The 20820-nt window shown below is 46.0% G+C and overlaps 8 non-coding genes across 8 annotated transcripts; all 8 read left to right on the top strand.

The window, feature by feature from the left end:
* The first annotated feature begins 14427 nt into the window (after nucleotides 1-14427).
* Nucleotides 14428-14499, top strand: trnae-cuc (transfer RNA glutamic acid (anticodon CUC)). Its single transcript has one exon. It is a non-coding gene; the product is annotated as a tRNA-Glu (tRNA).
* A 983-nt stretch (nucleotides 14500-15482) lies between these two features.
* On the top strand, nucleotides 15483-15554 carry trnae-cuc (transfer RNA glutamic acid (anticodon CUC)). The gene has a single exon. It is a non-coding gene; the product is annotated as a tRNA-Glu (tRNA).
* A 1165-nt stretch (nucleotides 15555-16719) lies between these two features.
* trnae-cuc (transfer RNA glutamic acid (anticodon CUC)) lies at nucleotides 16720-16791 on the top strand. Its single transcript has one exon. It is a non-coding gene; the product is annotated as a tRNA-Glu (tRNA).
* A 109-nt stretch (nucleotides 16792-16900) lies between these two features.
* Nucleotides 16901-16972, top strand: trnae-cuc (transfer RNA glutamic acid (anticodon CUC)). Its single transcript has one exon. It is a non-coding gene; the product is annotated as a tRNA-Glu (tRNA).
* Nucleotides 16973-17955: 983 nt separating this feature from the next.
* On the top strand, nucleotides 17956-18027 carry trnae-cuc (transfer RNA glutamic acid (anticodon CUC)). The gene has a single exon. It is a non-coding gene; the product is annotated as a tRNA-Glu (tRNA).
* Nucleotides 18028-19135: 1108 nt separating this feature from the next.
* trnae-cuc (transfer RNA glutamic acid (anticodon CUC)) lies at nucleotides 19136-19207 on the top strand. Its single transcript has one exon. It is a non-coding gene; the product is annotated as a tRNA-Glu (tRNA).
* Nucleotides 19208-19316: 109 nt separating this feature from the next.
* trnae-cuc (transfer RNA glutamic acid (anticodon CUC)) lies at nucleotides 19317-19388 on the top strand. The gene has a single exon. It is a non-coding gene; the product is annotated as a tRNA-Glu (tRNA).
* Nucleotides 19389-20384: 996 nt separating this feature from the next.
* Nucleotides 20385-20456, top strand: trnae-cuc (transfer RNA glutamic acid (anticodon CUC)). Its single transcript has one exon. It is a non-coding gene; the product is annotated as a tRNA-Glu (tRNA).
* The last annotated feature ends 364 nt before the right edge of the window (nucleotides 20457-20820 follow it).

Genomic DNA, 20820 nt, shown 5'->3' with positions numbered 1-20820 from the left:
TCATCCTCGACTACAACCTCAAGTGTCTTTTGATGTGTACAGTCTTCACACAGCATCCCTTCATCGTTGTCCAATTGTTCATTTGAGGGGAACATGAGAGGTGTTTTACCTCATTCTTGGTGAAGAGGTTGGGAAGGGTGCTGGGTGTAGTGAATAAAAAGTGATGCATTAAAAAAATATGTAGGTACACCAAAAACAATTGCTGGAATACGAATGATTAATACAAATAAAGAATCGAATGAAGAGTTGTTTGTTTTTTATTTGATTTCCTGTTCTGAAATATAAGCTGACTGACCACTGGTTTGATCAGACAGAGAACCCCTCTATTTGCCACAGTAGGTTATGAACTGGCTGCAGCCCAAAACTGAAAGTGGATTGTTCTTCTACTTCCCTCCATGTCTGAACTCCCGCTCAAAGCCTTGCGTTCAACTGACGAATGTCTTTTAAACCTAGAAGTTGACCTCTTTACTTTCACGGTATGACGCTCAAAATAGATCTAATATATTTACTGTGTATTGCAATGTAGTTGTCGCCATATCAAGCCCGGGTACTTTATTGCGAAATAGTGGAGTTAACGTGGTTGATCGCTACAGTATCTAGCTAACAGCAGGCCGGCGGTCAGATGTCAAAGCTGTGGCTAGCTAAAGTAGCTGACATTAGTTCCAGAGAGCCTAATTTTGCAAATAGCTGCCAAAAACAACTGACTGGTTATATATGAGCTACAACAATTATGTAGATACAAAATACTTTTGTCTACTACATTTTGTGGTAACATGCTCTACCACAATAATCCAATGTGCACGCGCGTCCCCTATTACCTATTGCTGGATTTACACTCCCATTCCACCAGGAACAGTCTATCGAGCATTACATATAGTGAAGTTTAAAAAAACGAACGATATGTTGGTGTTTTTTTCTATTTTATTAAGATCCCCAATATGAATTGATTTTAAATTTAGATCAGATCAGGGAAAAGCCTGGCTAGCTCAGTCGGTAGAGCATGAGACTCTAGTTTTGCTGCTGGCATTATTACCAGTGTTCTTTGCGTTAGATATACTAAGGATAAAGAATGACTTACTAATGTACACTAATCTGGATATTGATAGTGCTTCTTCAAACAGTGAGTTCTGCATATCAATGATGATATTGATGACTCATAAAATAGCAGTACTTTTGTGCCCTATAGCAACACTTTGTTTGTACTAGTCAATATGCCCAGCCAGTCCAGAAACAACCCATAGCACCATATCAACCCATTAAAATAGTGGTAGTCAAAGTTGGGGTCGTGACCCCAGTGGGGTGGGATGGGGCCGCAATAAATTATTGGGGAAAAAATTGGGGTTCCAAGAAATTCTAGCAGCAGAAATGGGTCGGTCCCCCCTGAAAACTTTTGAATAAAACTGATTTAAAATAACTCCTAGCGCCAGAACTATCCTTTAAGATCTACTCAAATGTGTTGGCTACGGAGTAAGGGCTAGGGCTTGTTTTTGGGATGGGGCCCATAGGTTCCATGTAGCTTTGAAAATGATTTCTGCAGGACATTAAACATACAGTAACTTTACCATTTCATATTGTGAAGCGATTCATAAACTTTATCCTTCCCTGGTGGTCTAGTGGTTAGGCATTGTCAGTCTCACCACTGTAGCCAGGGTTTGATTCCCGATCAGGAAACTAGTATTTTGCTCCTTGTTTACTGATGCAACCTGTCACAATGAATTTAGTCGGTTATCACACATACTGTATGTACCACTTCAAATTGCAAACCGATTTGCCCTGCAGTGTCCTTCCCTGGTGTTCTAGTGGTTCACCAGTCCCTCCTGCAGAAAAGCACCAACACAACATGATATTGCCACCCCCGTCCTTCACGGTTGGGATGGTGTTCCTTGGCTTGCAAACCTCCCCCTTTTTCCTCCAAACATAGCAGTGGTCATTATGGCCAAACAGTTCTGTTTTTCTTTCATCAGACCAGAGGACATTTCTCCAAAAACTAGGGTCTTTGTCCCCAAACTGTAGTCTGGCTTCTTTTCTGGCGGTTTTGCAGCAGTAGCTTTTTCCTTGCTAATCAGCCTTTCAGGTTATGTCGATATAGGACTAATTTACCTGTGGATATACAGTGCCTTGCGAAAGTATTCGGCCCCCTTGAACTTTGCGACCTTTTGCCACATTTCAGGCTTCAAACATAAAGATATAAAACTGTATTTTTTTGTGAAGAATCAACAACAAGTGGGACACAATCATGAAGTGGAACGACATTTATTGGATATTTCAAACTTTTTTAACAAATCAAAAACTGAAAAATTGGGCGTGCAAAATTATTCAGCCCCTTTACTTTCAGTGCAGCAAACTCTCTTCAGAAGTTCAGTGAGGATCTCTGAATGATCCAATGTTGACCTAAATGACTAATGATGATAAATACAATCCACCTGTGTGTAATCAAGTCTCCGTATAAATGCACCTGCACTGTGATAGTCTCAGAGGTCCGTTAAAAGCGCAGAGAGCATCATGAAGAACAAGGAACACACCAGGCAGGTCCGAGATACTGCTGTGAAGAAGTTTAAAGCCGGATTTGGATACAAAAAGATTTCCCAAGCTTTAAACATCCCAAGGAGCACTGTGCAAGCGATAATATTGAAATGGAAGGAGTATCAGACCACTGCAAATCTACCAAGACCTGGCCGTCCCTCTAAACTTTCAGCTCATACAAGGAGAAGACTGATCAGAGATGCAGCCAAGAGGCCCATGATCACTCTGGATGAACTGCAGAGATCTACAGCTGAGGTGGGAGACTCTGTCCATAGGACAACAATTAGTCGTATATTGCACAAATCTGGCCTTTATGGAAGAGTGGCAAGAAGAAAGCCATTTCTTAAAGATATCCATAAAAAGTGTTGTTTAAAGTTTGCCACAAGCCACCTGGGAGACACACCAAACATGTGGAAGAAGGTGCTCTGGTCAGATGAAACCAAAATTGAACTTTTTGGCAACAATGCAAAACGTTATGTTTGGCGTAAAAGCAACACAGCTCATCACCCTGAACACACCATCCCCACTGTCAAACATGGTGGTGGCAGCATCATGGTTTGGGCCTGCTTTTCTTCAGCAGGGACAGGGAAGATGGTTAAAATTGATGGGAAGATGGATGGAGCCAAATACAGGACCATTCTGGAAGAAAACCTGATGGAGTCTGCAAAAGACCTGAGACTGGGACGGAGATTTGTCTTCCAACAAGACAATGATCCAAAACATAAAGCAAAATCTACAATGGAATGGTTCAAAAATAAACATATCCAGGTGTTAGAATGGCCAAGTCAAAGTCCAGACCTGAATCCAATCGAGAATCTGTGGGAAAAACTGAAAGCTGCTGTTCACAAATGCTCTCCATCCAACCTCACTGAGCTCGAGCTGTTTTGCAAGGAGGAATGGGAAAACATTTCAATCTCTCGATGTGCAAAACTGATAGAGACATACCCCAAGCGACTTACAGCTGTAATCGCAGCAAAAGGTGGTGCTACAAAGTATTAACTTAAGGGGGCTGAATCATTTTGCACTCCCAATTTTTCAGTTTTTGATTTGTTAAAAAAGTTTGAAATATCCAATAAATGTCGTTCCACTTCATGATTGTGTCCCACTTCTTGTTGATTATTCACAAAAACATACAGTTTTATATCTTTATGTTTGAAGCCTGAAATGTGGCAAAAGGTCGCAAAGTTCAAGGGGGCCGAATACTTTCGCAAGGCACTGTAGATACTTTTGTGACTGTTTCCTCCAGGATCTTCGCAAGGTCCTTTGCTGTTGTTCTGGGATTGATTTGCACTTTTCGACCCAAAGTACGTTCATCTCTAGGAGACAGAGCGCGTCTCCTTCCTGAGCGGAATGACGCCTGCCTGGTCCCATTCTGTTTCTACTTGCGTACTATTGTTTGTACAGATGAACGTGGGAACTTCGGGGGTTTGGAAATTGCTTTGGAGCAGTAGCTTCTTCCTCGCTGAGCGGCCTTTCAGGTTATGTCGATATAGGACTCGTTTGCCTGTGGATATAGATACTTTTGTGCCTGTTTCCTCCAGCATCTTCACAAGGTCCTTTGCTTTTGTTCTGGGATTGATTTGCACTTTTCGACCCAAAGTACGTTCATCTCTAGGAGACAGAACGAGTCTCCTTCCTGAGCGGTATGACTCCTGCGTGGTCCCATGGTGTTTATACTTGCGTACTATTGTTTCTACAGATGAACAAGGTACCTTCAGGCGTTTGGAAATTGCTCCCAAGGATGAACCATACTTGTGGAGGTCCACATTTTTTTCTGAGGTCTTGGTTGATTTCCTTTGGTTTTCCCATGGAGTCAAGCAAAGAGGCACTGTAATTGAAGGTAGGCCTTGAAATACATCTACAGGTACACCTCCAATTGACTCAAATGATGTCAATTAGCCTATCAGAAGCTTCTAAAGCCATGACATACCTTAAGGGAACATTTTGACATTCGCCATATGGTTAGTGAGAAAGTCCACATTGCAAATGTACGGTCCCTTACTAGACGTCCGACAACGTTTCTAAAATTCGTGGACGGCGTCGGGCCGTGCAGCAGGGCTGGATCTTCTGGGAAGTCATCAAACGAAATCTCTCAGACATTCGGTTTCCTCTTGCACTTAGCCATCCCGGATCCGGGATCGTGAATACAGCCTCAAGCTCATTACCATAACATTTTTTACCACAACATTTTCACAAAAAACAGAAAAGCATTCAAATAAAATAATTTACCTTTGAAGAACTTCAGATGTTTTCAATGAGGAGACTCTGTTAGATAGCAAATGTTCAGTTTTTCCTGAAAGATTATTTGTTTAGGAGAAATCGCTCCGTTTGGTGCGTCACGTTTGGCTACCAAACTTAACTCCATAATATCGACTGAAACATGGCAAACGTTGTTTAGAACCAATCCTCAAGGTGTTTTTCACAGATCTCTTCGATGATATATCGTTCGTGGAAGTGTGCCTGCTGTTCTGAATCCCAGGAGAAAATGCCTGCAGCTGAAGATTACGCACCAATTTAGACAAAGGACACGGGACGGACCCCTGGAAAATGTAGTCTCTTATGGCCAATCTTCCAATGATATGCCTACAAATACGTCACAATGCTGCAGACATCTTGAAGAAACGACAGAAAGGGCAGGCTCGTTCCTGGTGCATTCACAGCCATATAAGAAGACAATGGAAAACAGAGCCTCAGAAATTCTGCTCATTTCCTGTTTGAAGTTTCATCTTGGTTTCGCCTGTAGCATGAGTTCTGTGGCACTCACAGATAATATCTTTGCAGTTTTGGAAACGTCAAACTGTTTTCTTTCCAAAGCTGTCAATTATATGCATAGTCGAGCATCTTTTCGTGACAAAATATTGCGCTTAAAACGGGCACGTTTTTTTATCCAATAATGAAATAGCGCCCCCATAGATTCAACAGGTTAATACAATTTTCAAATGTTGGTCATTTTTCCGCTGTCCCGGTAAATCCCACAAGAGGGCAGATGGAATCATATTGCAAATGTACAAAACATCACCAATCACGACGGAGCCTTTTCCCCTAAACGGAAAAAAGTTGTTTTTTTAAGTTACAGATCCAGTTGCAACATGTTCATACGAATATTTTTAAAGTGTGCTTCGAAGCTCTGCGAGATTTCTGTGATTTTTTGTGATTTTCTGAAATAACACACACTCACTAAACCCTCCGTAAATAAGTCCGTTCTTAACGTAAAGACTTAAAACTCAATATTCTATAAGTGCCTACCCAAAGGAGGATATGTGTTCACTTTCAGCTACCTGTGTCAACCGGAAGTGCCTTAAAATGGTGTCATAGGTTCTGTTTCAAAGGGTCTGAGCTCATAATGAAGCCTGGCCCTAAATTGCAAGTGCTTTTGGGTGACAGCGAGAGAACAGTTAGGGTTAGAAGCACAATTCGACCTCAGGAACATTCCTGAGGTCCTCCCGATCTGTGCAAGCCCAACCTTGACCGTGTGGCATTAACCCTTAAAAGTTAAAATAAGGTGTTTACATCAAACCGTTTTCAATGACTTCTCTCCTCGTAGGAATACATTGCCTGCTCCCCTAATTCAACCTGAAGCCTATGTGGGATATAAATGTCTTATGAACCTGTCTTCGATGACAATCAATCAGGCCACTATGAGGTCTACCTTTGTTGATTCTAAGCTTCCTGGAGCAGCCGGAAGTGGTTAAATTCACCCAAAAGTTATTTTGATGTACAAAACCTGCAAATGTGAAAATGACTGCATTCAACCCTGTGTAGATCAGTCAATTCTTAACATAAAGACTTTAAACTTGTCAGGACCAGGTTACGAACTCAGGTCTCCAGTGTGAGAAACAGTCACTTAGCAAACTGAGCCACTAATAGTCGGCAAAACCCAGAAGATGAGGCAGACACAGCAGTACTTGAGACGGTGTTTTAATAAAGTAAAAAGTAAGGTTCTTCAGGCAAAAATATAAATCCACAACGTCAAAAGTAATAGCAAGAGAAAAAGGTAATCCTCTAAGTCAAAATGTAAATCCACAAGGTGGTAGGTACAGCAGGGAAAAAGCCTCAAAAGATAATCAAAAATAAATAAACGAGAACAAAAACAGAATACCACAAGAGAGTCCAACTGGAGTAACAAATGTTCACAGCATCGCTGTGGCTGGGTGCTAACATTCAAACACAGAGCAAAGAACTGAGGAAAACTAAGGGTTTAAATACATTCAAGTGAAACGAGGCACAGGTGCAAATAATAACTGGAAACAAGGGAAAACAAAAGGGTCAAAAAAGCACAATGCGGGCATCTACTGGCCAAAACCGGAACAATCCTGGCCAAATCCTGACAGAATCCCCCCCCCCCCCCCCCCCCCCCCCCCCCTAGGAACGGCTCCTGACGTTCCTACCAGCTTTCTCGGGGTGGAGGGCCCTGAACTGTCGAATGAGGTCAGGGTCCAGTATGTCTTTGGCAGGAACCCAGGAGCGCTCCTTGGGACCGTAGCCTTCCCAGTCCACCAGATACTGCCAGGACCGCTGCACCCGGCGGGAATCCATTATCCGATGGATGGTATAAGCCGGCTGGCCTCCGATAACACGGGGCGGAGGGGGAGGTCTGCCTGCCGGGACAAGGGGAGAAAAAATAACAGGTTTTAATAAGGAAATGTGAAACGTGGGATTAATCTTAAGGGATCTGGTTAAGTGCAGGCGATATGTAACGGGGTTTACTCTCCTGGCAACCTTAATGGGACCAATGTATTTCTGTGACAGCTTGCGAGACTCCACCCGTAGCGGTACATTTTTTGTGGAGAGCCAGACTCTCTGGCTGGGGCGCAGGGTAGGCCCGGGACAGCAATGTCTGTTGGCTTGTCGTTGGTACCGCTGTGAGGCACGCAGAAGATTAAGACGGGTCTTCCTCCACGTAAGCCGACAGCGTCTGATGAACTTCAAGGCTGAAGGCACTCCGACTTCTGCCTCCTGGTCCGGGAACAATGGAGGGGTATAGCCAAACTGACTCTCGTGCGGGGACATACCAGTGGAGGAGGAGCGCAAGGTGTTGTGCGCGTACTCGGCCCAAACAATGAAGGACGACCATGTGGACGGGTTGTTGGAGGCCATACATCTGAGGGCGGTTTCCAGCTCTTGATTCATCCTCTCGGTTTGGCCGCTGGACTCCGGGTGGTACCCTGAAGATAGACTGGCAGTGGCCCCTATGAGTTGGCAGAAGGCCTTCCAAAACCTTGAGGCGAACTGGGGACCTCTGTCGGAAACCATATCTTGAGGAATGCCGAAGACTCGGAACACATGGTTAATTACCAACTCAGCCGTTTCCTTGGCAGAAGGTAACTTAGTCAAGGGGGCGAACCTGGCCACCTTAGAAAACCTGTCAATGATGACTAGGATAGTAGTATTACCATGGGACGGAGGAAGGCCAGTAATAAAGTCCAACGAGATATGGGACCAGGAACGGTGGGGAATAGATAAAGGGTGAAGGAGTCCTTGAGGGCGGAGGAGAGAAGATTTGCCCTGGCAGCACACGGGACAGGCCTTGACGAAAGTGGCAATGTCTTCTTTTATGGTGGGCCACCAGAACATTCGCTGGATGAACTCCAAGGTGCGACCTACGCCCGGGTGGCAGGTGAGGCGAGAGGAGTGCCCCCACAGAAGGACCTGGGTCCTCGCTGCCTTGGGGACAAACAACCGATTGGCAGGACCTCCTTTCAGACCCAGTTCGATAGCTTGAGTTCATCTCACGGTATCCACAACTTGCCACGAGATCGGGGCCACGATCTTAGCGGCAGGAAGGACAGGCATGTCAGTATCTTCTCGAATGGCAGGAGCGTAGACTTGGGACAAGGCGTCCGGTTTGAGATTCTTTGACCGGGCCGATAGGTAAGGATAAACTGGAGTCGATTGAAGAAAAGAGACCATTGAGCTTGTCTGGAGTTCAACCGCTTCGACTGCTGGATATACTCCAGATTTTTGTGGTCCGTAAGCACTTGAAACAGTTGAGAAGCCCCCTCGAGCCAGTGTCTCCATTCCTTCAATGCCATTTTAACCGCTAGGAGTTCACGATCCGCCACATCGTAGTTCCTCTCGGCCGGGGTAAGCCGGTATGAGAAGAAGGCGCAACGGTGGAGCTTCTTGTCTTTACCCCTCTGCGACAGAACAGCTCCAACACCAACCTCTGATGCGTCTACCTCCACCACAAATGGTTAATCCGCAGTCGGTAGTATCAGGATGGGAGCAGAGAGGATGCACTGCTTGAGTCCTTGGAAGGCCGTCTCAGCTTCTTTTCCCCAAAGAAACCTTGCGTTGCCACCCTTGGTTAAAGCTGAGAGAGGGGCTGCCACCAAGCTGAAGTTCTTGATGAACTTGCGGTAAAAGTTTGTGAAGCCCAGGAAACGCTGAACTTCCTTAACGGACTTGGGGGTGGGTCAATCCGCTACCGCCACTACCTTCCAGGAGTCCATTTGGACTTGACCGGGTTCCACTACAAATCCCAGGAATTATACTCGGGAGGAATGGAATTCACATTTTTTTCGGCTTAAAGTACAAATGGCTGTCTAGGAGGCGTTTGAGTACTTGTCTGACATGCTATGTGTGTTCTTGAAGGGAGCTCGAAAAGATGAGGATGTCATCCAAGTAAACGAAAACAAAGATGTTAAGCATATCCCTAAGCACATCGTTTATGAGCGCTTGGAACACAGCCGGGGCGTTGGTCAGGTTCTTCGGCTTCCCAGGCATCCCCCTTTTTGATATAGGACTCGTTTGCCTGTGGATATAGACCATTTTGTACCTGTTTCCTCCAGCATCTTCACAAGGTCCTTTGCTGTTGTTCTGGGATGGATTTGCACTTTTCGACCCAAAGTACGTTCATCTCTAGGAGACAGAACGCGTCTCCTTCCTGAGCGGTATGACTCCTGCGTGGTCCCATGGTGTTTATACTTGCGTACTATTGTTTCTACAGATGAGCGAGGTACCTTCAGAGGTTTGGAAATTGCTCCCAAGGATGAACCAGATTTGTGGAGGTCTACATTTTTTTTCTGAGGTCTTGGCTGATTTCCTTTGGTTTTCCCATGGAGTCAAGCAAAGAGGCACTGAGTTTGAAGGTAGGCCTTGAAATACATCTACAGGTACACCTCCAATTGACTCAAAGGATGTCAATTAGCCTATCAGAAGCTTCTAAGCTTCTAAGCCATGACATCATTTTCGGGAATTTTCCAAACTGTTTAAAGGCACAGCCAACTTAGTGTATGTAAACTTCTGACCCACTGGATTTGTGATACACTGAATTATAAGTGAAATAATCGGTCTGTAAACAATTGTTGGAAAAATTACTTGTGTCATGCACAAAGTAGATGTCCTATCCGACTGCCAAAACTATAGTTTGTTAACAAGAAATGTGTGGAGGGGTTGACAAACAGGTTTTAATGACTCCAGCCTAAGTGGCTGGAAACTTACGACTTCAACTGTATGTACCAGCTCACACTGGGAACCGATTTTCACTCTAGTACCCTTCCCTGGTGGTCTAGTGGTTAGGATTCGGCGCTCTCACCGCCGCGGCCCGGGTTTGATTCCCGGTCAGGGAACTACTCTTTTGCTACATGTTTACTTGTGCAACCTGTCACTATGAATATGGAAGGTTATCGCACATATGTACCAGCTCACACTGGGAACCAATTTGCACTGTAGGACCCTTCCCTGGTGGTCTAGTGGTTAGGATTCGGCGCTCTCACCGCCGCGGCCAGGGTTCGATTCCCGGTCAGGGAAATAGTCTATGCTCCTTGTTTACTTGTGCAACCTGTCACTATGAATTTAGTAGGTTGTCGCACATATGTACCACTTCAAATTGCAAACTGATTTGCCCTGCAGTGTCCTTCCCAGGTGTTCTAGTGGTGCACCAGACCCTCCTGCAGCAAAGCACCCCCACAACATGATGCTGTGCTTCACGGTTGGGATGTGTTCTTCGGCTTGGGAGCCTCCCCCTGTTCGATATAGGACTCGTTTGCCTGTGGATATAGACCATTTTGTACCTGTTTCCTCCAGCATCTTCACAAGGTCCTTTGCTGTTGTTCTGGGATGGATTTGCACTTTTCGACCCAAAGTACGTTCATCTCTAGGAGGCAGAACGAGTCTCCTTCCTGAGCGGTATGACTCCTGCGTGGTCCCATGATGTGGAGGGGTTGACAAACAGGTTTTAATGACTCCAGCCTAAGTGGATGGAAACTTACGACTTCAACTGTATGTACCAGCTCACACTGGGAACCGATTTTCACTCTAAATCAAATCAAATCAAATTTTATTTGTCACATACACATGGTTAGCAGATGTTAATGCGAGTGTAGCGAAATGCTTGTGCTTCTAGTTCCGACAATGCAGTAATAACCAACAAGTAATCTAACTAACAATTCCAAAACTACTGTCTTGTACACAGTGTGAGGGGATAAAGAATATGTACATAAGGATATATGAATGAGTGATGGTACAGAGCAGCATAGGCAGATACAGTAGATTGTATCGAGTACAGTATATACATATGAGATGAGTATGTAAACAAAGTGGCATAGTTAAAGTGGCTAGTGATACATGTATTACATAAGGATACAGTCGATGATATAGAGTACAGTATATACGTATGCCTATGAGATGAATAATGTAGGGTAAGTAACATTATATAAGGTAGCATTGTTTAAAGTGGCTAGTGATATATTTACATCATTTCCCATCTATTCCCATTATTAAAGTGGCTGGAGTTGAGTCAGTGTCAGTGTGTTGGCAGCAGCCACTCAATGTTAGTGGTGGCTGTTTAACAGTCTGATAGCCTTGAGATAGAAGCTGTTTTTCAGTCTCTCGGTCCCAGCTTTGATGCACCTGTACTGACCTCGCCTTCTGGATGATAGCGGGGTGAACAGGCAGTGGCTCGGGTGGTTGATGTCCTTGATGATCTTTATGGCCTTCCTGTGACATCGGGTGGTGTAGGTGTCCTGGAGGGCAGGTAGTTTGCCCCCGGTGATGCGTTGTGCAGACCTCACTACCCTCTGGAGAGCCTTACGGTTGAGGGCGGAGCAGTTGCCGTACCAGGCGGTGATACAGCCCACCAGGATGCTCTCGATTGTGCATCTGTAGAAGTTTGTGAGTGCTTTTGGTGACAAGCCGAATTTCTTCAGCCTCCTGAGGTTGAAGAGGCGCTGCTGCGCCTTCTTCACAATGCTGTCTGTGTGAGTGGACCAATTCAGTTTGTCTGTGATGTGTATGCCGAGGAACTTAAAACTTGCTACCCTCTCCACTACTGTTCCATCGATGTGGATAGGGGGGTGTTCCCTCTGCTGTTTCCTGAAGTCCACAATCATCTCCTTAGTTTTGTTGACGTTGAGTGTGAGGTTATTTTCCTGACACCACACTCCGAGGGCCCTCACCTCCTCCCTGTAGGCCGTCTCGTCGTTGTTGGTAATCAAGCCTACCACTGTTGTGTCGTCCGCAAACTTGATGATTGAGTTGGAGGCGTGCGTGGCCACGCAGTCGTGGGTGAACAGGGAGTACAGGAGAGGGCTCAGAACGCACCCTTGTGGGGCCCCAGTGTTGAGGATCAGCGGGGAGGAGATGTTGTTGCCTACCCTCACCACCTGGGGGCGGCCCGTCAGGAAGTCCAGTACCCAGTTGCACAGGGCGGGGTCGAGACCCAGGGTCTCGAGCTTGATGACGAGTTTGGAGGGTACTATGGTGTTGAATGCCGAGCTGTAGTCAATGAACAGCATTCTCACATAGGTATTCCTCTTGTCCAGATGGGTTAGGGCAGTGTGCAGTGTGGTTGAGATTGCATCGTCTGTGGACCTATTTGGGCGGTAAGCAAATTGGAGTGGGTCTAGGGTGTCAGGTAGGGTGGAGGTGATATGGTCCTTGACTAGTCTCTCAAAGCACTTCATGATGACGGAAGTGAGTGCTACGGGGCGGTAGTCGTTTAGCTCAGTTACCTTAGCTTTCTTGGGAACAGGAACAATGGTGGCCCTCTTGAAGCATGTGGGAACAGCAGACTGGTATAGGGATTGATTGAATATGTCCGTAAACACACCGGCCAGCTGGTCTGCGCATGCTCTGAGGGCGCGGCTGGGGATGCCGTCTGGGCCTGCAGCCTTGCGAGGGTTAACACGTTTAAATGTCTTACTCACCTCGGCTGCAGTGAAGGAGAGACCGCAAGTTTTCGTTGCAGGCCGTGTCAGTGGCACTGTATTGTCCTCAAAGCGGGCAAAAAAGTTATTTAGTCTGCCTGGGAGCAGGACATCCTGGTCCGTGACTGGGCTGGATTTCTTCCTGTAGTCCGTGATTGACTGTAGACCCTGCCACATGCCTCTTGTGTCTGAGCCGTTGAATTGAGATTCTACTTTGTCTCTGTACTGACGCTTAGCTTGTTTGATAGCCTTGCGGAGGGAATAGCTGCACTGTTTGTATTCGGTCATGTTACCAGACACCTTGCCCTGATTAAAAGCAGTGGTTCGCGCTTTCAGTTTCACACGAATGCTGCCATCAATCCACGGTTTCTGGTTAGGGAATGTTTTAATCGTTGCTATGGGAACGACATCTTCAACGCACGTTCTAATGAACTCGCACACCAAATCAGCGTAATCGTCAATGTTGTTGTCTGACGCAATACGAAACATGTCCCAGTCCACGTGATGGAAGCAGTCTTGGAGTGTGGAGTCAGCTTGGTCGGACCAGCGTTGGACAGACCTCAGCGTGGGAGCCTCTTGTTTTAGTTTCTGTCTGTAGGCAGGGATCAACAAAATGGAGTCGTGGTCAGCTTTTCCGAAAGGGGGGCGGGGCAGGGCCTTATATGCGTCGCGGAAGTTAGAGTAACAATGATCCAAGGTCTTTCCACCCCTGGTTGCGCAATCGATATGCTGATAAAATTTGGGGAGTCTTGTCTTCAGATTAGCCTTGTTAAAATCCCCAGCTACAATGAATGCAGCCTCCGGATAAATGGTTTCCAGTTTGCAAAGAGTCAAATAAAGTTCATTCAGAGCCAACGATGTGTCTGCTTGGGGGGGGATATATACGGCTGTGATTATAATCGAAGAGAATTCTCTTGGTAGATAATGCGGTCTACATTTGATTGTGAGGAATTCTAAATCAGGTGAACAGAAGGATTTGAGTTCCTGTATGTTTCTTTCATCACACCATGTCACGTTAGTCATAAGGCATACGCCCCCGCCCCTCTTTTTACCAGAAAGATGTTTTTTCCTGTCTGCGCGATGCGTGGAGAAACCTGTTGGCTGCACCGCTTCGGATAGCGTCTCTCCAGTAAGCCACGTTTCCGTGAAGCAAAGAACGTTACAGTCTCTGATGTCCCTCTGGAATGCTACCCTTGCTCGGATTTCATCAACCTTGTTGTCAAGAGACTGGACATTGGCAAGAAGAATGCTAGGGAATGGTGCACGATGTGCCCGTCTCCGGAGTCTGACCAGAAGACCGCCTCGTTTCCCTCTTTTTCGGAGTCGTTTTTTTGGGTCGCTGCATGGGATCCACTCCGTTGTCCTGTTTGTAAGGCAGAGCACAGGATCCGCGTCGCGAAAAGCGTATTCTTGGTCGTACTGATGGTGAGTTGACGCTGATCTTATATTCAGTAGTTCTTCTCGACTGTATGTGATGAAACCTAAGATGACCTGGGGTACTAATGTAAGAAATAACACGTAAAAAAACAAAAAACTGCATAGTTTCCTAGGAACGCGAAGCGAGGCGGCCATCTCTGTCGGCGCCTGGTGGTCTAGTGGTTAGGATTCGGCGCTCTCACCGCCCGGGTTCGATTCCCGGTCAGGGAACTACTCTTTTGCTACATGTTTACTTGTGCAACCTGTCACTATGAATATGGAAGGTTATCGCACATATGTACCAGCTCACACTGGGAACCAATTTGCACTGTAGGACCCTTCCCTGGTGGTCTAGTGGTTAGGATTCGGCGCTCTCACCGCCGCGGCCCGGGTTCGATTCCCGGTCAGGGAAATAATCTATGCTCCTTGTTTACTTGTGCAACCTGTCACTATGAATTTAGTAGGTTGTCGCACATATGTACCACTTCAAATTGCAAACTGATTTGCCCTGCAGTGTCCTTCCAGGTGTTCTAGTGGTGCACCAGACCCTCCTGCAGCAAAGCACCCCCACAACATGATGCTGTGCTTCACGGTTGGGATGTGTTCTTCGGCTTGGGAGCCTCCCCCTGTTCGATATAGGACTCGTTTGCCTGTGGATATAGACCATTTTGTACCTGTTTCCTCCAGCATCTTCACAAGGTCCTTTGCTGTTGTTCTGGGATGGATTTGCACTTTTCGACCCAAAGTACATTCATCTCTAGGAGACAGAACGAGTCTCCTTCCTGAGCGGTATGACTCCTGCGTGGTCCCATGGTGTTTATACTTGCGTACTATTGTTTCTACAGATGAGCGAGGTACCTTCAGGCGTTTGGAAATTGCTCCCAAGGATGAACCAGATTTGTGGAGGTCTACATTTTTTTTCTGAGGTCTTGGCTGATTTCCTTTGGTTTTCCCATGGAGTCAAGCAAAGAGGCACTGAGTTTGAAGGTAGGCCTTGAAATACATCTACAGGTACACCTCCAATTGACTCAAAGGATGTCAATTAACCTATCAGAAGCTTCTAAGCTTCTAAGCCATGACATCATTTTCGGGAATTTTCCAAACTGTTTAAAGGCACAGCCAACTTAGTGTATGTAAACTTCTGACCCACTGGATTTGTGATACACTGAATTATAAGTGAAATAATCGGTCTGTAAACAATTGTTGGAAAAATTACTTGTGTCATGCACAAAGTAGATGTCCTAACCGACTGCCAAAACTATAGTTTGTTAACAAGAAATGTGTGGAGGGGTTGACAAACAGGTTTTAATGACTCCAGCCTAAGTGGATGGAAACTTACGACTTCAACTGTATGTACCAGCTCACACTGGGAACCGATTTTCACTCTAGTACCCTTCCCTGGTGGTCTAGTGGTTAGGATTCGGCGCTCTCACCGCCGCGGCCCGGGTTCGATTCCCGGTCAGGGAACTACTCTTTTGCTACATGTTTACTTGTGCAACCTGTCACTATGAATATGGAAGGTTATCGCACATATGTACCAGCTCACACTGGGAACCAATTTGCACTGTAGGACCCTTCCCTGGTGGTCTAGTGGTTAGGATTCGGCGCTCTCACCGCCGCGGCCCGGGTTTGATTCCCGGTCAGGGAAATGGTCTATGCTCCTTGTTTACTTGTGCAACCTGTCACTATGAATTTAGTAGGTTGTCGCACATATGTACCACTTCAAATTGCAAACTGATTTGCCCTGCAGTGTCCTTCCCAGGTGTTCTAGTGGTGCACCAGACCCTCCTGCAGCAAAGCACCCCCACAACATGATGCTGTGCTTCACGGTTGGGATGTGTTCTTCGTCTTGCGAGCCTCCCCCTGTTCGATATAGGACTCGTTTGCCTGTGGATATAGACCATTTTGTACCTGTTTCCTCCAACATCTTCACAAGGTCCTTTGCTGTTGTTCTGGGATGGATTTGCACTTTTCGACCCAAAGTACGTTCATCTCTAGGAGACAGAACGAGTCTCCTTCCTGAGCGGTATGACTCCTGCGTGGTCCCATGGTGTTTATACTTGCGTACTATTGTTTCTACAGATGAGCGAGGTACCTTCAGGCGTTTGGAAATTGCTCCCAAGGATGAACCAGATTTGTGGAGGTCTACATTTTTTTTCTGAGGTCTTGGCTGATTTCCTTTGGTTTTCCCATGGAGTCAAGCAAAGAGGCACTGAGTTTGAAGGTAGGCCTTGAAATACATCTACAGGTACACCTCCAATTGACTCAAAGGATGTCAATTAACCTATCAGAAGCTTCTAAGCTTCTAAGCCATGACATCATTTTCGGGAATTTTCCAAACTGTTTAAAGGCACAGCCAACTTAGTGTATGTAAACTTCTGACCCACTGGATTTGTGATACACTGAATTATAAGTGAAATAATCGGTCTGTAAACAATTGTTGGAAAAATTACTTGTGTCATGCACAAAGTAGATGTCCTAACCGACTGCCAAAACTATAGTTTGTTAACAAGAAATGTGTGGAGGGGTTGACAAACAGGTTTTAATGACTCCAGCCTAAGTGGATGGAAACTTACGACTTCAACTGTATGTACCAGCTCACACTGGGAACCGATTTTCACTCTAGTACCCTTCCCTGGTGGTCTAGTGGTTAGGATTCGGCGCTCTCACCGCCGCGGCCCGGGTTCGATTCCCGGTCAGGGAACTACTCTTTTGCTACATGTTTACTTGTGCAACCTGTCACTATGAATATGGAAGGTTATCGCACATATGTACCAGCTCACACTGGGAACCAATTTGCACTGTAGGACCCTTCCCTGGTGGTCTAGTGGTTAGGATTCGGCGCTCTCACCGCCGCGGCCCGGGTTCGATTCCCGGTCAGGGAAATAGTCTATGCTCCTTGTTTACTTGTGCAACCTGTCACTATGAATTTAGTAGGTTGTCGCACATATGTACCACTTCAAATTGCAAACTGATTTGCCCTGCAGTGTCCTTCCCAGGTGTTCTAGTGGTGCACCAGACCCTCCTGCAGCAAAGCACCCCCACAACATGATGCTGTGCTTCACGGTTGGGATGTGTTCTTCGGCTTGGGAGCCTCCCCCTGTTCGATATAGGACTCGTTTGCCTGTGGATATAGACCATTTTGTACCTGTTTCCTCCAGCATCTTCACAAGGTCCTTTGCTGTTGTTCTGGGATGGATTTGCACTTTTCGACCCAAAGTACGTTCATCTCTAGGAGACAGAACGAGTCTCCTTCCTGAGCGGTATGACTCCTGCGTGGTCCCATGGTGTTTATACTTGCGTACTATTGTTTCTACAGATGAGCGAGGTACCTTCAGGCGTTTGGAAATTGCTCCCAAGGATGAACCAGATTTGTGGAGGTCTACATTTTTTTTCTGAGGTCTTGGCTGATTTCCTTTGGTTTTCCCATGGAGTCAAGCAAAGAGGCACTGAGTTTGAAGGTAGGCCTTGAAATACATCTACAGGTACACCTCCAATTGACTCAAAGGATGTCAATTAACCTATCAGAAGCTTCTAAGCTTCTAAGCCATGACATCATTTTCGGGAATTTTCCAAACTGTTTAAAGGCACAGCCAACTTAGTGTATGTAAACTTCTGACCCACTGGATTTGTGATACACTGAATTATAAGTGAAATAATCGGTCTGTAAACAATTGTTGGAAAATTACTTGTGTCATGCACAAAGTAGATGTCCTAACCGACTGCCAAAACTATAGTTTGTTAACAAGAAATGTGTGGAGGGGTTGACAAACAGGTTTTAATGACTCCAGCCTAAGTGGATGGAAACTTACGACTTCAACTGTATGTACCAGCTCACACTGGGAACCGATTTTCACTCTAGTACCCTTCCCTGGTGGTCTAGTGGTTAGGATTCGGCGCTCTCACCGCCGCGGCCCGGGTTCGATTCCCGGTCAGGGAACTGCTCTTTTGCTACATGTTTACTTGTGCAACCTGTCACTATGAATATGGAAGGTTATCGCACATCCAGCTCACACTGGGAACCAATTTGCACTGTAGGACCCTTCCCTGGTGGTCTAGTGGTTACCTGTCACCCGGTCATAGAACTTGTGCAACCTGTCACTATGAATTTAGTAGGTTGTCGCACATATGTACCACTTCAAATTGCAAACTGATTTGCCCTGCAGTGTCCTTCCCAGGTGTTCTAGTGGTGCACCAGACCCTCCTGCAGCAAAGCACCCCCACAACATGATGCTGTGCTTCACGGTTGGGATGTGTTCTTCGGCTTGGGAGCCTCCCCCTGTTCGATATAGGACTCGTTTGCCTGTGGATATAGACCATTTTGTACCTGTTTCCTCCAGCATCTTCACAAGGTCCTTTGCTGTTGTTCTGGGATGGATTTGCACTTTTCGACCCAAAGTACGTTCATCTCTAGGAGACAGAACGAGTCTCCTTCCTGAGCGGTATGACTCCTGCGTGGTCCCATGGTGTTTATACTTGCGTACTATTGTTTCTACAGATGAGCGAGGTACCTTCAGGCGTTTGGAAATTGCTCCCAAGGATGAACCAGATTTGTGGAGGTCTACATTTTTTTTCTGAGGTCTTGGCTGATTTCCTTTGGTTTTCCCATGGAGTCAAGCAAAGAGGCACTGAGTTTGAAGGTAGGCCTTGAAATACATCTACAGGTACACCTCCAATTGACTCAAAGGATGTCAATTAACCTATCAGAAGCTTCTAAGCTTCTAAGCCATGACATCATTTTCGGGAATTTTCCAAACTGTTTAAAGGCACAGCCAACTTAGTGTATGTAAACTTCTGACCCACTGGATTTGTGATACACTGAATTATAAGTGAAATAATCGGTCTGTAAACAATTGTTGGAAAAATTACTTGTGTCATGCACAAAGTAGATGTCCTAACCGACTGCCAAAACTATAGTTTGTTAACAAGAAATGTGTGGAGGGGTTGACAAACAGGTTTTAATGACTCCAGCCTAAGTGGATGGAAACTTACGACTTCAACTGTATGTACCAGCTCACACTGGGAACCGATTTTCACTCTAGTACCCTTCCCTGGTGGTCTAGTGGTTAGGATTCGGCGCTCTCACCGCCGCGGCCCGGGTTCGATTCCCGGTCAGGGAACTACTCTTTTGCTACATGTTTACTTGTGCAACCTGTCACTATGAATATGGAAGGTTATCGCACATATGTACCAGCTCACACTGGGAACCAATTTGCACTGTAGGACCCTTCCCTGGTGGTCTAGTGGTTAGGATTCGGCGCTCTCACCGCCGCGGCCCGGGTTCGATTCCCGGTCAGGGAAATAGTCTATGCTCCTTGTTTACTTGTGCAACCTGTCACTATGAATTTAGTAGGTTGTCGCACATATGTACCACTTCAAATTGCAAACTGATTTGCCCTGCAGTGTCCTTCCCAGGTGTTCTAGTGGTGCACCAGACCCTCCTGCAGCTGGTGCTGCAGCAAAGCACCCCCACAACATGATGCTGTGCTTCACGGTTGGGATGTGTTCTTCGGCTTGGGAGCCTCCCCCTGTTCGATATAGGACTCGTTTGCCTGTGGATATAGACCATTTTGTACCTGTTTCCTCCAGCATCTTCACAAGGTCCTTTGCTGTTGTTCTGGGATGGATTTGCACTTTTCGACCCAAAGTACGTTCATCTCTAGGAGACAGAACGAGTCTCCTTCCTGAGCGGTATGACTCCTGCGTGGTCCCATGGTGTTTATACTTGCGTACTATTGTTTCTACAGATGAGCGAGGTACCTTCAGGCGTTTGGAAATTGCTCCCAAGGATGAACCAGATTTGTGGAGGTCTACATTTTTTTTCTGAGGTCTTGGCTGATTTCCTTTGGTTTTCCCATGGAGTCAAGCAAAGAGGCACTGAGTTTGAAGGTAGGCCTTGAAATACATCTACAGGTACACCTCCAATTGACTCAAAGGATGTCAATTAACCTATCAGAAGCTTCTAAGCTTCTAAGCCATGACATCATTTTCGGGAATTTTCCAAACTGTTTAAAGGCACAGCCAACTTAGTGTATGTAAACTTCTGACCCACTGGATTTGTGATACACTGAATTATAAGTGAAATAATCGGTCTGTAAACAATTGTTGGAAAAATTACTTGTGTCATGCACAAAGTAGATGTCCTAACCGACTGCCAAAACTATAGTTTGTTAACAAGAAATGTGTGGAGGGGTTGACAAACAGGTTTTAATGACTCCAGCCTAAGTGGATGGAAACTTACGACTTCAACTGTATGTACCAGCTCACACTGGGAACCGATTTTCACTCTAGTACCCTTCCCTGGTGGTCTAGTGGTTAGGATTCGGCGCTCTCACCGCCGCGGCCCGGGTTCGATTCCCGGTCAGGGAAATAGTCTATGCTCCTTGTTTACTTGTGCAACCTGTCACTATGAATTTAGTAGGTTGTCGCACATATGTACCACTTCAAATTGCAAACTGATTTGCCCTGCAGTGTCCTTCCCAGGTGTTCTAGTGGTGCACCAGACCCTCCTGCAGCAAAGCACCCCCACAACATGATGCTGTGCTTCACGGTTGGGATGTGTTCTTCGGCTTGGGAGCCTCCCCCTGTTCGATATAGGACTCGTTTGCCTGTGGATATAGACCATTTTGTACCTGTTTCCTCCAGCATCTTCACAAGGTCCTTTGCTGTTGTTCTGGGATGGATTTGCACTTTTCGACCCAAAGTACGTTCATCTCTAGGAGACAGAACGAGT

Source organism: Oncorhynchus clarkii, unplaced genomic scaffold, assembly GCF_045791955.1.
Source record: "Oncorhynchus clarkii lewisi isolate Uvic-CL-2024 unplaced genomic scaffold, UVic_Ocla_1.0 unplaced_contig_2101_pilon_pilon, whole genome shotgun sequence".
Classification (NCBI taxonomy): Eukaryota; Metazoa; Chordata; class Actinopteri; order Salmoniformes; family Salmonidae; genus Oncorhynchus; species Oncorhynchus clarkii.
Note: the sequence above shows the minus strand (reverse complement) of the source record. Positions and strands in the feature narration are given on the sequence as shown.